Below are 16670 nucleotides of genomic sequence, written 5' to 3'. Positions count from 1 at the left end.
ATTCTTAAGTGACAAAAAGCAAATTATAGATCTCACACAATGGACATATTAACCGAGAACATTGATGGACTGGGTGAGTCCAGTTGGAGGCAGTATTATAATTTCTTGAGGTTCTTTAAGTACAAGGCTTTCAGATAAGTGGAAAAACTATTTACCAGAGAGCATATCAAATCCTTTCAGTTTATTTATTGTCTAAGCCAGACATCATCTCTCTTCCTACTATAATTGAGGAGTACTGATTTGGGTATCTAGTTGTACAGTGTATAGAATTCTGGTCCCAGAGTCAGGAAGACTCATCTTCCTTGGTTCAAACCTGGCCTCAGAAACTACATGCAGGACACTTGGCAATTCACTTAACTCTATTTGCATCAGTTTATGCATCTGTAAAGTAGCAGTAGGAGAAAATGGTAAACCACTTCAATATCTGCACCAAAAACAAACAAACAAAAAACAAAGCCAAGGGTCAATTGAATGAAGAGTCAGCTATGATTAAAAATGACTGAATTTATCTTACTTAAATATGTCTTCGTGAGGTTGGACTGGATCTATGTCTTCCATTTTTCATTTAGCTAAGACAAGCCTCCATCTCAAGTTACAGAAATTCACCACAAAATTAGAATTGATGTAAAATGGAGTGGACTGCCTCGAGAGTTACCTGTTCTGTTTTTCTGACACTGTTGTGTTCCATGTTTCAAAGTTCTGCAATATCACATGTATAATATTGACATTTAAAAAAAAGATTACTTCTTGTTGTTCACACATGTTCAACTTTTTGTGACCCCATTTTGGTTTTTCTTGCAAAGATGTTGGAGTAGTTTGTCTTTTTCTTCTCCAGTTCTTTTAAAGACGATGAAACTGAGGTACACGAAGTTAAGTGACTTGCCCATGGTCTCACAGCAAGTAAGTATCTGAGACCAGATTGAACTCCAGGCTCCATTTTCTATCCACTGCATCATCTAGTTACCCCCATAAAATGCCATTTTCTCACAAATACAGATTTAATCAATTATAGAAATATTGATAACTCAAATGTAGGTTGAGCCAATATAACAAAATCATAATTATATCCAAAACTATTTATATATTTAGTTCTATACCAGTCAAACTACCAAATAAGTGTTTTATACAGCAAGGAAAAATAATAATAAAATTCTTCTAGAGGGACAAATGGTCAAAAATATCAATGAGATCTATAGAAAAGTAAAAAAAGAAATGGTAGCCTAGAAGTATAACATTTCAAACAACTTTGCAAAGCAGTAATCATCAAAACAACCTGGTACAGGCTAAGAAATAAAGTGATGGATCAGTGGGAATATATTAAGTACGAAATACGATGTACTAAATAACCGTAGTAATGTAGTGTTTAATAAAAAACAAACTTGCAAGCTTCTGAGGCAAGAATTCACCATTTACAAAAATTGCTAAGAAAACTAGAAAGCAGTTTGGCTGAAAGTAGGCACAGACCAACAGCTCATGCCATGTAACAATACAAAGTTAAAGTGGTTTATGTTGCAGATGTAAAGGATAATTTTATAAGTAAATTAAGCAAGAATGAAAAAAGTGTTAGTTTCAAGGATAAGGGAAGATTTTTTGACCAAATAGGAGAATATCAGGGGAGATCAAATATCTAATTTTGATTACATTAAATTACAAAAAAAAGTTTTAAACAAATGAAACCAATGAACTAAAAATAAATTGGTCATAAATATTGTCTCCCAAATTGTTTATTTAAATAAAAGATTGTATTCTCAAATATAGAAGGAATTGAATCAAATTAATAAAATAAAACTTTTTCTCTACTTAATAAACTGTCAAAGGATATGTATAGTGAGTTCTAAGATGAAGAAAACAAAGTTATGAATATTTAAAAGAAAAAAGTTCTTAACTAATAATTAGAGACATGCACTTATTATTACTCATTCACATCTATTAAATTGGCTGATATGAAAGAAAAGGAAATTAATAAGTGATGGAGAGTATATGGAAAAAATAAGTACACAAATTCACTGTTTATGTACTTAAGAACTTATCCAACCATTCTGGACAACAATTGGGAACTATACTACTACAAGATTAGACTAGGTGATCTTGATATCATCATAATAGTCTCCACTTATGATAGGCTGTAATTTATAGAATCCAGTCATTAAAAAGTACTGGAACTTATAATTTTTAAGGCTAATACAGCTGTGTTCCCAAAAATTGTACCCCACCAACTACGAGTTTTTCTTTTCTCTCTGCAGCTTTGTACTCCAAAATTCCACCATGTGCTCTAAATCATGATACACATATTGGCCAGGGAATCTCAGATTCAAGACATTTTGGAGCATACCATTCATTCCAGGAGTAATAAACACAAGAAAAATACCTTTCCAGCTAAATTGACTCATGTCTCTCTGCTCCCCAACACATCACCACCATTACATGAGTTTTGCTTTATGTTAATGTGTATTTTTCAATTGCATTAAGGATCTCCTTCTCCCTATTTACTCTTTATACCCTACCTCAGTCTTCCCAATCACATTTCAATAAAGAATTGCATTAAGTCGACCCCATTGTTTTACATATTATTCTTGGCATATAAACTTATTAAGTGTTTTTCCCCTAATTCAGGGTAGCCCACTGACCTCTTCATAGACATAAATTTCCTTTCCAGAAAGGCCTTAATTTGTTGACAGCTGCTTTTGCACTGAAGGAAGATAAAATGTTTGAATCCACTTGTCTAAAACAATGTCCAATAAAAGAACTCCATGTCTTCCAAGCAGGGACTATCTTATGCCAGAGGATTATCAAAAATATGTGCCCAAAAGAATCTAAAAATATTCATATCTAATGATGATAGAGAAGATTCCAGAAAAATCTGGTGAATATTTATATGAACTGATTAAAACTGAAGCAAGCAGTACAAGGATAATATTGTACCCAGTAACAGCAATGTAGGTAATGGAAATAAATTGTGAAAAACATAGCTATTCAGATCAAATATAATAATCCATGACAATTTCAGTGGTTTTATGTTGAAACATCCTATCCATCTTCATAGAGAGAACTGATGAAAACTGAGTGAAGATTAAAGAATATTCTTCTTCAACTTTTTTGTATATTATATATATATATGTTTAATAAAATGGTTAATATGGAAAAATGTTTTGTCTAATTTTGCATATATAACGGGTATCATATTGATTTTTTTTTCAGAATTCAGGGGAGTTGACTAGAGGGAGATAAGAATGTTTGAGCTGAAAATAAAAATGTTATTAAAAAGTTTAAAAAAATAAATATATGGTCCTCCTTCAGAAAAGACTGGAGTCATCAAGAATGAAAATATTCACCATTTATCCAATGTCTATTATAGGACAGCCTCTGTGCTAACCACTTTACAAATAATGTCTCAATGGTTCCTCAAAACAATATGACTAGGAAGAACAATTATTTAGTTTAAGAAACTGGGGCAAACAAAGATTAACATACATGACTAGAGTTACACTGACCTTAAGTATCTGAAAGAACTTTTGAACTTATCTGTTTCTGACTCTAGGTACAGAGACAAATTCACCTGGCCACTTAGCTACCTGATAAAAATTTCATTTGTTCCTCATAGCAATATTGACATTTCAAGGTTCCTATTAGGTCTATTTTACCAGAAAGAAAAATTGGCAGAAGGATATTATGTTCCTTGTAAAAAGTCAGAGTGCTAGTGTATGAGGGTAGAGTAGAAATCAGTTATTCCTAACTGCAGACCAGTTGTCTATCCACTGCATCACCTAGCTCCTTCCAAAAGAACCTGTAATACTCTAAAGACAATCCACCCAGCTAATCTACCCCAAGTTATTTTTGGTGGCCAACACTGAGTCCATTTATACCCACCTGTCCTAGAGATGCATCCACAAAGGCAAACTCTTCATTTTGCCCATTCATCTTTCTGTTACATCCTCTTATACTCTGGGTATTCTCCATCTTCTTGGCTTATAGTATGTTGGATGATTAACATGAAGTGTTCTTGACTGGAGTCCTCTTGTAGAAGTCTATGCAATTTCCCTGAGCATGATGCAACCATGGCATATCAACCACAAACAGAAGCCTAGAACATAACATAAGCTTCATTAAATTAGATAGTCCAGTGGACTTTTTCACTTATTACTGTCTGGGAAATTTCCATGACAAGTTCATCCAAAATTAATTAAACATTTCCCTTGCTTGAGGAAAGGGACTTCATGGGGACAGAGGAAACCATAAAGTCTGACTCTAGCAGCTGGCCATACAGATCTCATGAACAAGCTATGGACGATTCAGCCTTCCAGATAAGCAGGTAACATTATTCTTTGCACATCCAGGGCAGCAGAGGTCAAAAACATGGAGTCCAAAATTCTCAGTTCAAAAAGTCAATCACTATGTCCATTGTGGGGGTGGACAGGAGACTTTTGTGGTCTTGGGCAGAATTTGATGACATTGAAATGGGATAAAATTATTCTAGGAAAGCCATCAAATCAGTTCCTACCTGTTAATAGTTGTTACAGAAATTTTTTCTGCAACCAGGGGTATCAAATAGTTTTTGTCAAGGAAAATTGATAACAATAATAATAATCACTAATAAGCATATTATTAGTGTGATTTTTTGGTCAATGCTATGTCACTGAACAATAAGAAGCATTAAAAACAACAAAACTGCTAGCCTAGTTCAACTTCATAATCCAGGTGGACAAATATTTACTCTCTGATAAGGCAAAGACAAAGGAAACTATACATAGCAAGTAGACATAGAGAGTCACCCTGGATATCATACAATTAATCACTATATGAAGTAGATTACAATCGATCCTGGACCTTTACTTTGAATGATTTAGGTAACTCCTAAAAAGGGAAAATTCATCTCTCAGCATTTCCTATCGGTTTGCAACTGATAGTCATAGACAATGGCCCAACAACCTGTCAATTACACAAAATTTTTGGAAATGTATTGGGTATGTTATTTATCCTGTCTCCACTTCCCTTCAAAGCAAACTCAATACTTACTTCATCACCATTCCTCCATAAGGTGATATTACATACACTATCCTACATTGGTATCTCATTGTAATCTTTTGATCCATTGTTTAGTTAACATATATTAAACATATCTGTAATATTGTCCTGTTCCTTCACTTGGAGAAAAGTAGTTTTGTGATTTACTATTATGCAGAATAAAATCACATTCACTATTCCCTTGAGATAGGATATTTATAAGATATGATATGATATGATATAATATGATATGATATATTATAATGTGACATTATATCAAATGATACAAGGTAGTATTATTTCAATTTGAGTGAATTCATGACACATCATCTAAATTGATAAAATTACATTGTATTTGAGTGCGAAAATTCCTCCTCATATCTATCTAACATATTTCTATCCATTAACTTCCTGGTTAGCTATGCAAACAGTCCTCAAAGAAGGCTTCTTTCTTTTCTTCTCAGATTATATTTCTTGGATGGTAGAAATGATCAACCTGAATGAAACCCCAGGGAACCAAGTGACTGAATTCATTCTCATGGGCATCACCAACAGCCCTGAGCTGCAGGGCCCCCTCTTTGTTGTGTTTTTGCTAAACTACATGGCCATAGTTGCGGGGAACTTGGGCCCGATTATCCTAACCATTGTTGATTCCCATCTAAAAACCCTCATGTACTTTTTCCTCAGGCGTCTGACATTTGTTGATCTTGGCTATTCCACAGCTGTTGGGCCAAAAATATTAGTTGGTTTCATAGAGGAGAAAAATATCATTTCTTATAATGGATGTGCAAAACAGCAAATTTTATTTGTGATATTTATCACCAGTGAACTTTTTATCCTGTCAGCCATGGCCTATGACTGCTATGTTGCTATCTGTAAGCCACTCTACTACATGGTCATCATGTCAGACAGGGCATGTTGGCTCTTGGTGGCTGTCTCATACCTCTATAGCAACATCGTATCTATGTTGGTCACATTAAAGATTTTTAAATTATCTTTCTGTAAATGAAATGTAATAAGATACTTCTACTGTGATGGTCCTCCCCTATTGTTCATTACATGCTCAGATACAAGTGAGATTGAACTAATCATTATGATCTTTTCTGTATTTAATTTTATTTCTTCCCTCCTGATTATCCTTATCTCCTACTTGTTCATTTTTGTGACCATCCTCAGGATGAATTCTTCTGAGGGCAGGCACAAAGCTTTCTCCACCTTGGGCTCTCACCTCACGGGGGTGGTTATATTCTATGGGGCACTCCTCTTCATGTACCTGCAGCCTCAATCTATCCATTCCTTTGACACAGACAAAATAGCCTCTGTGTTTTACACTCTGGCCATCCTTACGCTCAACCCTTTGAGCTATAGTCTGAGAAACAAAGAGGTGAAAGGTGACTTGAGGGAGCTCTTTAAAAAATCATGTAAGCCTTCTTTTTAAGGCCCTATGTAGTGTGTGATTCCATGCACTATTCAAAGTAGGTAAATATGTGCTACATTTTTTTCCACTTCTCCTTTATCCTTCTCTTGTCTTTTAGAGGAAAACATTTCTCTTAACATGCAGTCAGAGAATGACTTTTGATTAGTTATTAGCGTTTTCTTAGTGGTCAACCTCCAATAAATTCTAGTTTAGTGGACTATTTAATTAAAGGGATCTCTTACAGGATTAATACAAAACATCTCTATAAATCAATCTATTTCATTGTATACTACAATAGCAAACACCATAACTTTGTTTTAACTTTTCTTGATAGAGAAAATCATTTAATACACATATAAAAAATGCTGGCACCAAGTACTATTCTAGGCATTGGGCCTACATTGATAACTTAAAAAAAAATAGCTCTTGCCATCAGTGAACTTATGTTTTATTAAGGAAAAAAATATGTACATGAGAGCCACACTATCCCCCAGAACAGTCAACCTCTTTTGAATATCTCTTATTGTTAAGAAGTTTATCCTTATCACAACCTAAATTTCCCCTCTATGTCTTTCAACCATACCTCTTGGTCTTTTCTGTGAAGTAGAACTAGTTGATTCCCTCTTCCTTATAGTAATTTTTTTTTTCAGTGAGGCAATTGGGGTTAAGTGACTTACCCAGAGTCACACAGCTAGTGAGTGTCATGTGTCTGACCAGATTTGACCTCAGGTCCTCATGACTCCAGGACTAGTGCTTTATCCACTGCACCACCTAGCTGCCCCAATTGTTCAATTTCTTGAAGAAAACTTCCATCTCTTTTCCACCTTCAGTCCTAGACTTTTTTTTTTCATTTGAAAAGAACACTGGTTTGTACAGCATGTCCCAAAAACTTTAGGGTAGATTCAAATTTTTAAAGCTTAAAATAAATCTGACTTTGAGGCCATTCTGTACAGTTAGAGATCCTAGGTTTAATTAAAAGGTCTATTACTTGTGACCTATGAAATTCTGGGCAAAATATTTACCTTCTCTGACTCCCATTCATCTATAAAATTTGGGAGTTTAAGGACATACATTTTAATTGTTATTTCAATTAAAATTCTATAATGCTGTAAACCTATTCTTTGTGCTAACAGTAGAGACTCTTCAACCAGTAATCACATGCCATGTTCTCTTTTCTATTAATTTGAAACTTAGATACAAAATAAGAAAAGAAAAAAAAATTGCCAAATAGACAGTAGATAAGAGAGGATTCTTTATAAACCATAAATTTCCATTTCAAAAAACCCTATACAATAAATCCTATGCATTGTTTCCAAAGCTTCCCAACTTTACTTTGCTTCTCTGTAGGTTTTGTTTGTTCTTTGCAGTGTACTTTTTACTTTGTTTTTCCCCTCCCTTCTATCCTCATCCCCCAAAGAAGACTACAATTAAATGTGGAGATGGATAGATAGATAGATAGATAGATAGATAGATAGATAGATAGATAGGAACAGAGATAGATAGAAACATATAGATACACACACATACACATATATGTGAGAACGTACTGGTCATATTTTCACTTGTCATATCTTTCTCTGAAGGTGGATAGCATTTTTTTATAAGCCCAAGTCTTTCCATGTGTTTTTTTCTAAACTAACTAGTTCATAATTTACTACTCCACACCAATATTTCTACCCAATCATCCTATCTTAGAGATTATCAATGAACCCCCCCCCCCATTTTCTGCATTCCTTCTATTCTTGGCTTCCTTGCCTTTATTTATATCAGGAAATTTTAATTTAAAAAATTAAACTTATCCATTTTATACTTCAACAACGCTCTTACCTTACAGTTTAAGGTCTGGTACTACTTAATCTGCTTCCTTTACATCTTTTGTCCCTGATTTCTTTGAAATTTATGTTTTTGTTATTCCAAAAAACTTTGTTGTTGTTTTTTTCTAATTCAGTTAAGATAATTTTCAGTAATGTAATTGGGCTAGCATTGAATTAATAGATTAAAAAGGTAAAATTGCCATTTTTTATCTTTTTAGCTTTACCTCCTCATAAGCAATAAATGTTACTTTAATATATTAGATCTGACTTTATTTGTGTAAGAAGTATTTTATTTTTATGTTCATATATTTTCTATGTTTATTTTAGCACATATATTCTCAGGTATTTTATATTGCCTAATTTTTTTAAATAGCCTACAACTATTGAATGATATTGGTGACACATAGCGTCTTGACTAAGTCTACTTTAGCTGCAATTTTCTCTGAGATAATGATTACCATTTCTCCTTTATTTTTACATAATAAATTCCTTTCCTGCCCTTTATTTTATCTTTGTGTGTTTCTCTCATTTTTCTAGTGTTTCTGGAAAGCAACATATTGTTCAATTCAAATTTTTAATCTGCCATCCATTTCAGTTGTATGATTAAATTCAATCCATTCACATTCTAAGCTAAGCTGCATATGCTACATGTTGCATATATTCCTCCTTCCTATTTTTCCTCACTATCCCTCTGACACAATTTATCCTATTCCTCCTCACTCCTCTGCTTTACTTCTACCTGCTACCTTGCCCTCTTATTCCTTAACCTACTGTTCCCTCCAAAATTCCCTCCCTTATTTCTTTCCCCTGCCCTATCCCCTTCCCCTCTTGTTTCTTTCTGAATTTGGATGAATTTTATACCCTCCTAGATATATATGTATGTGTGTGTGTATATATATATATACACACATATATATATATGTATATATATAGAAAGAGAGAGTGAAAGAGAGATATCTAGATATAGATATCTAGATATATGTAGAGATATCTAGATATCTATATCTATATCTATCTATCTATCTATCTATCTATCTATCTATCTATCTATAGGTGTGTGTGTTGTTCCCTCTTTAATCCATTCTTGATGAGGGTAAGGTTTCTGCACTACCTGCCCTGCCCTAAGTAGTTCATTCTGTATCATTTTTTTTCCTTTTATGTCTCATTCACATGAGATAATTACTATTTTTATTTCTTCCTGCACATTTTTTTAGAATCACCTCATCATAGATAGTTCAGCCCAAGCCTTCCTTTCAAACTGCTCAAATAATGACAGTCATGAGTACTGATATTTTCAGATATAAGAAATAAGCCACTTAACCTTACTGAGTACCTTATATTTGGATGTTATTGAGTCACTTATAATTGGTCTTTACTGTTTACCTGATATTTCTCCTGATTTTATATGTAAAAATTTCCCTTAATTTCTGCTGCTTTTCTCGCAAATACCTGAAAACCTTTTTGTTCATTCTCTCTCTCTCTCTCTCTCTCTCTCTCTCTCTCTGTGTATATATACATATATATATAATCTATACAGATTATATATCTATCTATATTTACATATATATATATACAGAGAGAGAGAGATTGATTTATCTATATATATAATATTCATTCAGGATTATATTTAATTTAATTGGGTAAATTACCCTTGGTCATAATATCAGCTCTTTTGATCTATGATATGTAGCATTCTAGGACCTACCGTCTTTCAGTGTAGTAGCTGCTAGGTCTTCTATGATCTCTATTGCAGCTCCATGATATTTAAAATGCTTTATTTTTTTCTTGCATGCAATATTTTGTCCTTAACCTGGGAGTTTTTAAACTTGGCTATGATATTCCTGCAAGTTTTGCTTCTGGGATCTATTTCAGGTGAACCTTTTGTCTCTCCAATAATATTGTGTCCTCTGTTCACTCAGGAGCTTATAAATGTCCATCCTCAACACTATGACCCAAAATTGATCACACTGGCTGAAATGTGGTCTGGTCAAAGCAGAATGCAACTACAATGACATTTCCTATGCCAGGATGTCATATCTATCTTAGTGGATATGGTATTACAGCCCTAAGTTGATATATAATGCCCTATACTCACAATGCAGTTGAAATTCATTAAAAACTATATGTTTTCTCAAAAGAATGTCATACATGTATATGTGTGTTTCCTATTGAGCAATTATGAAGCTTTTTAAAAATCAAATCAAATATTAGTCTTCATATTTATCCCATTGAATTATTTTGTTTTCAATTTCATCCTTATGCATATCAGGTTTAAAAACTGTTGGAGAAAATTCTTGGCTTCTATGGGGAAAGAGTTCTAGAAGGCAGGACTTCCCAGAAGGTTCTATTGACTGGTCCAGTAAGTGCTTGTTTTCTAGATCCAATGGTCTTGAATTTTCTCCTGCATTTTCTTCCAACTTTCACCTCAGAAGAAGACATGCAGTTCAGTTTTAGTCAATATGGCAGCCTCTTCTGCAGTTTTCTTCCATGAAAAAGGACTTGGGGAAAAGTTTTGAACTGTTGTTGCTGAGGAGAGAACTACAAATACTGTACTGTGTTGTAGAAAGTCATGATGAAGGAAAACACTAGTAAATTATTTAGTGATTTTGGTGTGAAATGTGTTAAAAATAAATGGCTAACAAGTGTCTTTTTCTAAGTAGTTTGCTTTTCTTTGGGATTAGGGCTACTTAGAAATACAGCAACACAAAATTTCCCTTGTCTGATAGCAAAACAAAATTATTCATTACTAAAAGTTCTATTACTACAATATTCATAAACATAGACTTTGTATAATTACATGTATGATTCTCCAGGATTATTTTTATTAATATTTTAAACAATAGCTGATATCTTTGTTCCCCAAGAATAACCCATCCACTCCTGCCCTTGAGCCGTATGAGTTTAAATAGTTTCAGAGCATACTTTCTTGTAATGGTATCCTTATAATAGTAAAGTGGTCTTGGTGTGTGGGGGGTTATTGTTTTTCTTTGTCTTAATTCTCTTAAATTTCTACTGAGACTATTTCAGAGTAGTGAGAAAAATATCTAAGTGGTTTCATTAAACACATTTTAAGGTAAATCTTAGAAGATAATAATGTGCTGAGGTCATCTAACCTATTAACATTGGGCACAAGTTTGGAACCAAGTCTTCCTGATTATAAATTCAGCAATCCATATTTTACTTCTTACATTAGGCTGCCTCTCAACTCAGGAAAACTTAATTACTCATTGTAATTATCATCACTATCATAATCACTACCATGATTTGTCATCATCAATGCTCTTTTTTTCCTCTTCCTCCTTTTCATGATTTAAATAATCATCATCATCATCAGAATCATCATCATCATCATCATCAAATACACATTTCCCTAAAAATTTCTCTTATGCTCGTTCACTGGATCAGACACTGTGGTACATGCACAGAAATAGCAAGGTCAGTGTTGTAATATTTTTGAAGTACTAAGCAAAGCACTGATGAAAGTCATAGTGAAAATGAATGGGAAGTGAATATGCTACTGGGAAACATTAGAATCTAGAATCAGTCAAAGCAAAGCCAGAAGTATACACATATGTGGTTGTCTACATTAAGTCAAGAATAGATTGGTAAATATTGAAAAAAAATTTACTATGTGCCAACGACTCAGTTAAATTCTAGAGATTAAAAACAAAGAATCTCTGCCCTCAAAAAGGTGACAATCAAATGTTTCAAATGGAAACACATACACAATGCCAGCTATATCTAGGAAAAATAGGAAATAATTATCTGAGTGAAAATAGTTGAAATAAGAGGGGGTTCATCATGGCTCATAAAAGGTAGGATTTTAGTTAGAAGTCAAAGGAATTCAGGGAGGTCAGAAGGCACGTAAAAGGAGGGAGATTGTTCCAGGCATAGTGAATTTTTGAGAAAATTCCCAGAGCTGAGACACGGAGTGTCTTATTTGTGGATAAGCCAGTAGTTCAGTGTCATGGGGTTGCAGAGTGGCAAGGAACATAGTTTTAAAATTCCAAAAAGGTAGGATGGGGTTAAGCCATGAAGAGCTTCAGAGTTACTAGATCTAAAATGCACTCACTAAATGAAAGACCAGTTTCTGTAAAAGATCTTGAGACCCCAAAATCAATTTGGATGAATTAACAAAAGCATAATCTTTTCACATTTACTCTATACAAAACACTGGGCTAAGCATTTCAGATATCAATAAAAGTGGAAGACACACCATATTCTCAAAGTTTTCACCTCTTAATAGGTGGACACAATACATAGTGTTTCAGATATAAGGAAAAAGGAAAGGGCTTGGAGTCCTTAAAGCACAGCAGCAATGCATGTAACAATGGTTGTTCTTTAATTTTATTTTCATGTCTCTTTCTTACATTGAATTATACTTTCAAGAACTTTGGTAGTGGATAAATTTCAGCTCTGGGTCAATAGTTATTGCTACAGAACATACTGAAGAAAAAGGCCAGATTATATCTCCAAGGGAGCAGTTTCTTGCTATGATAATGGGTAGTGGTAAACTAGAAACATGACTGATTTGGAGGGGTTGCTTCAACTTCCATTGCTCTTCTGTTCTCCTATCTATTTGTGGAAGGTGATTATTTATGGGTGTTCATGGTGATGAGAAGTTTTGTCCCATTCTCAACATAACTGACCACCTCAAAGATGACTTCAGGCATCAGTTTTGAAACAGGCCTGGTTATCTGTGTACCAGATCAGAAAATAATACTTGAGATATACAAAAAGCCTGCTTGGCTCAAATCATCTTCCCAGCATTTAGGAGCAGTGCTTCCATGGCTTACATTACTGCCCAGTGTGAATTGAACATTTCAGTACTGAATTGAATGTGCTTCTCGCTGAGCCATGCCAGTAAAGTTGTAAACTCCAAAACAAGAGGTCTACCTGGTTTGGTTCTATGGTATTAATAAACAAATTCTATCATGTCTAAGATACAATTGGTGCTTCATCCTAGTTCATTTTTAATGCCTAAAAAATTAGATTTTGCTATACACTGGAGAAATTGTCAATACATGGTAGATTTAGAAATCTTCTTTTCCTGAATATCCATATTTAGTAATGTTGAGCAATTACTGAAATGTAAAATGTAATCTGTAATTCCAGATTGAAGAGAATGCATCATTATCAAACCCATGTGAATGTCAGGTATATACAGATTGAAGATTCCCTTCTGACTTGATAGTCCTTTCAACGCCTAAATAATGAGAAAAGTCCTCCAAACTTACTGCCATTATCTTTTAATTGCTTTTATAACTGGGGAGTTCAATGATCTCCTAGAAGTTTAATCCTCTTCATAAAGGCTACCCAGACACCTCATAGATGATTCCATCATCTCTTCCAAATCCCTTCAACAGTCAATGACTCCAAAAGACCTGATGTAGAATGAAAACAGGAAGAAAATGCATGATCAAATGGGAGTTTAAAAATTAGAGTTCCTGTAGGAGGCCATGTTTTGTGTTGAAATATTACCCAACTTATCATTTGAAATGTTGAAACTGAAGAAGGGAAAAGGACCAATTTTCATGGCTGAAGGAGGTGCAACCACCAGAATACTGTGCCAGCATGCAATACTTGTAGTGCTTTTCCTCAAAATCATTATGGTGATATGGCATTGTGAGGGAACACTTTACCTGGAATCCTATGAATGGTGCAGCACCAAGATCTGAGATTCCTTTAGGATTATTCACAGTAACATAAAGGAACATCATATCCACAAAAAAAAATTCATTCAGGACAGAAGAGTCAAAATGAATCATAGGATTATAATGAGTCATCTCTGCTCAGTTTCTAATAATTTCAAGATAGCACCATATTAATGACTCACACATTAGTCTATGAGAAAATAATATGTTGGCTTCAAAATTATGGAGAATAAAATTGAGAAAGCATGTATTTAGAGAGAACTTATAAAGTTAAAGTTCATTACTACATACATATTTGAGAAAGTAATACTTTTGAAATACCTTTAAATTAGTAAAATTGACAAAAGTTTATCTGCAACAAGTAAAGCAATCTTTACCAAACATAGAGCCCAGTACAAGTTTCGATAACAACAACAACAAACATTCTAGCCAGCTTTTTTTTTTTCAAGAGAGCCATCCATCCCTGGTGTCTTGAGACCAAGCTGACTTTAGAATACTATGGCATATTTGAAAAACTAATGATCAGTCAAGTAGCAACCAATATAATTTAGGATTCATTCTCTTGTTGAGCAGATTATCTCCTCCACTGCCTGTATATGTATGAATGGCATGGGATTGGAGGTGGTGGGCAGGAGGGTCTCTGATCTTCTAATCAAATCAACAGTGCAATGGGAGGGGAAAAGGAAGGTATATATGAATGATTCATCATGTTTCCAAGGCTGATCCTTAATCACTTCTGAAAAGTTACAGAAGGCATTAGTACAGCTCTTTCATTCTCACAATGCAGATACAGTGAAATCAATTGTAATTTTTGTTAAGCAAATAATTTAAAAAATTGAAAAAAAAATAATTTTCCTCACCATTGGAAGGGCAAGTATGGTAAACATACAGCAACTATTCAAATCATTATCAAAACTCAATGCTTTCCAATATAATGAGTTAGAACGTACAATTAATGTTGCTATCATGCTTTTTCTAATCAGGCCCCAGGGAAATGATGTTTCAATACATATGGGTACACTTTTACTGGAAATGAGTTTTATGGTTAGGAAAACAGAAAGACTTAAAACTCTTTTGTGTTAAACTTGAATTTTCTTTAATAATTGGAATCAAAATGAAATAATGATAAAAATAAAATTCTGTTATAATTATGGTCATCTGGTGGGGAAAAAAGAATATCAATACATAAAATGGAGATAATGCCTCTTGGGAGCTTCCATCCATGTCTTCTGTATTTTATTTTTCATTTCTCTCCTATTTTAATTTTTTTTATTATATGTCCTTTCTCATTCTTGATAAACTCTTCTAATTCACAATTATTTAATGGCCACTTATTTAGTAACTGGTATGTTCTGGGGATTGGAATAGGTACTGGGTATTAGAAGGTAATAGTAAAACACTCCTTAACCTAAAGAAACTTGTTTTCTACTGGGAACAATCAACAGATGCATAATGCCCAGATGAAGCAATATCCTTAAGGGCCAAAAGACAAACTATAGCTATCACACTAGATCCATAAAAAACAAGAACATTGATGAAATGGAGAGTCCAGATGAGCTCAGCATTATGGCTTCCCCAGGATCCCTAAATAGAAGGATTTGAGATAAGTGGAAAAACTACTTATCAGAGAGGATATCAGTTCCCATTGCTTCATATAATGGATTGGGTGAAAGACACAAGGCCATGTCAGAAAACTTTATTGTGTTAGTCATGCATCTTCTCCCACACTATCATATATTAGGGCTAACTATTTGGTTGTCTGGTGGTACAGTAGATATGAGGCCAGATCTAGAATCAAAAAGAATCCATTTTTTCCAATATGTGACTTTAAGTAAGTCACTTAACCCAGTTTGCTTCAGTTTCCTAATCTATAAAATGAGCTGGAAGAGGAAATGGCAAATGAATTAAGGATCTTTGCCAAGAAAAATTCAAATGGTGTCATGAAGAGTTAGATATGACTGAAAAATGACTGAATGCATCTTACTTACATATATCTTTGTGGAGCTAGAATGGATACTGCCTCCTTTTCTCACTCAACTAAGTCAATCTTCTATCCACTAAGCTATACTAATTCACTAAAAAATTAAAATGGTTCCAAAATGAAGTGGACAGCCTCTAGTGTTACGAGTTAAGTTCTTCTGACACTCTTCTATTCTGCACAATTGCTCCTGTAAAATTCTGATATTTTAAAGATGGCTTGTCATTTTTGTTGTTGTTCAGTTATTTCCAACTCATCATGACACCATTTGGGATTTTCTTGGTAAAGATACTGGAGTGTTTTCTTTTCAACCTCATTTTAGGGATGAAGAACCTGAAAGCAACTGAGTTAAATTACTTGACCATGATCACCAAGTTAGTAAGTGACTGAGGCTCTTGAACTCTGGTCTTACTGACTGCAAGCTCAGTGCTCAATCCACTGGGCCACCTAGCTGGCCCAAAAGAGATGGCAGTTCTCACAAAAGAAAGATGTAAGCAAGTGTAGAAATGTTAATGACTTATCAGTAGGCTGAGTAAATGTAATAGCAATGATAATAGTCTTTAGAAATTCAAGCTACAAAAGAAGTTTTTTTTTTCAATAGAGCCATGAACAATAATAAAATTATTCTCAAGGCACAAAAGATTAAAGATATCTATGGAATCAATAAAAAACTGAAAAATGGTGGCCTAGTGGTACAAGATTTCAAATTATATTATAAAACAGTAATTATCAAAACAATTTGAGATAGGCTGAGAAATAGACTGATGCATCAGTGAGGTGAAATAGGTACACAATACACACTAGTA

General features: G+C 33.9%; 1 pseudogene; it reads left to right on the top strand.

Annotated features, from left to right (window-relative positions):
- Positions 1-5488: 5488 nt before the first annotated feature.
- LOC114028699 lies at positions 5489-6439 on the top strand (annotated as a pseudogene).
- The last annotated feature ends 10231 nt before the right edge of the window (positions 6440-16670 follow it).

This window comes from Vombatus ursinus, unplaced genomic scaffold, assembly GCF_900497805.2.
Source record: "Vombatus ursinus unplaced genomic scaffold, bare-nosed wombat genome assembly UNPS02004996.1, whole genome shotgun sequence".
NCBI lineage: Eukaryota > Metazoa > Chordata > Mammalia > Diprotodontia > Vombatidae > Vombatus > Vombatus ursinus.
This window is presented reverse-complemented; position numbering and strand designations above follow the sequence as displayed.